This window comes from Gorilla gorilla, chromosome X, assembly GCF_029281585.2.
Source record: "Gorilla gorilla gorilla isolate KB3781 chromosome X, NHGRI_mGorGor1-v2.1_pri, whole genome shotgun sequence".
NCBI classification, from domain to species: Eukaryota; Metazoa; Chordata; class Mammalia; order Primates; family Hominidae; genus Gorilla; species Gorilla gorilla.
Window position 1 is genome coordinate 57,673,998 of NC_073247.2, and position 1,069 is coordinate 57,675,066.

A 1,069-nucleotide genomic window follows, 5' to 3' on the forward strand; every position below is an offset into this window, starting at 1 on the left:
CCATTGCACTCCAGCCTGGGCAACAAGAGCGAAATTCCATCACAAAAAAAAAAAATAATAATAAAATAAAAAGAAAAGAAAAGAAAAGAAAAGTGTAGACACTAGATTGTAGTTGTAGAATTACATCATAATGGAAATATGTTCAGGCTGAGTCCTTCCTTTGGCATGTTTGCATTGTGTGAACACTGGAATGAATCAATTTCTGTTACCATTACCATATGTTTTTCTCATCCCGTATGGTTTTCTCAGTACATAGCATCGTGTAAGCTACTCTAACACTGGAGTTCAGAGAACTGGTTTGAGTTCCAGCTTGCTAACCAGGTGGTGCTCAAAACACAGCCATGGCCACAAAAGCCCATTCTCTGAAGTTGGTGTGTGATGTATAAATTCATAGCCTAATTCTCCTTTTGATTTCTCCTCAATACACTGTTTCATAAAGATGGTAGCTGCCCACCCTTTTGTGGTTCATAAGTATGGTGGTTCGGTTTTCACGCTCACGTGTGAGACGTGCCTCTCTCCAACCTTGTTACAGCACAGGCACATTACCCATCTGACATGAGGGAAAAAAAGGTTATGGTTCTAAATGCCATTTTTGGAAAAGAAAAAGAAATCCGGCCAGGAGCAGTGGCCCATGCCTGTAATTCCAGCACTTTGGGAGGCCAAGGTGGGCGGATCACTTGAGATCAGGAGTTTGAGACCAACCTGGTCAACATGGCGAAATCCTGTCTCTACAAAAAAAAAAAAAAAAAAACCAAAAATTAGCCATGCATGGTGGCGGGCACCTGTAGTCCCAGTTACTCGGAACGCTGAGGTGGGAGGATCACTTGAGCCTGGGAGGCGGAGGTTGCTGTGGGCCGAGATCGTGCCACTGCACTCCAGCCTGAGTGACAGAGTGGAACACTGTCTCAAAAAACAAAACAAAACAAAACAGAAAAGAAAAGAAATCCAAAGACTGTGATACTTTCTTCATAATTCCCAAGTTTTAACATGGAGGGTATATATTAAAATATATTTGTATTTCATATTATATATGTTATATATGACTCACACATAAAGCATATGCACATGA

General features: G+C 41.1%; 1 non-coding gene across 1 annotated transcript; it reads left to right on the top strand.

The window, feature by feature from the left end:
• The first annotated feature begins 452 nt into the window (after positions 1-452).
• LOC115932571 (small nucleolar RNA U13) lies at positions 453-556 on the top strand. The gene has a single exon (XR_004068834.1). It is a non-coding gene; the product is annotated as a small nucleolar RNA U13 (small nucleolar RNA).
• The last annotated feature ends 513 nt before the right edge of the window (positions 557-1,069 follow it).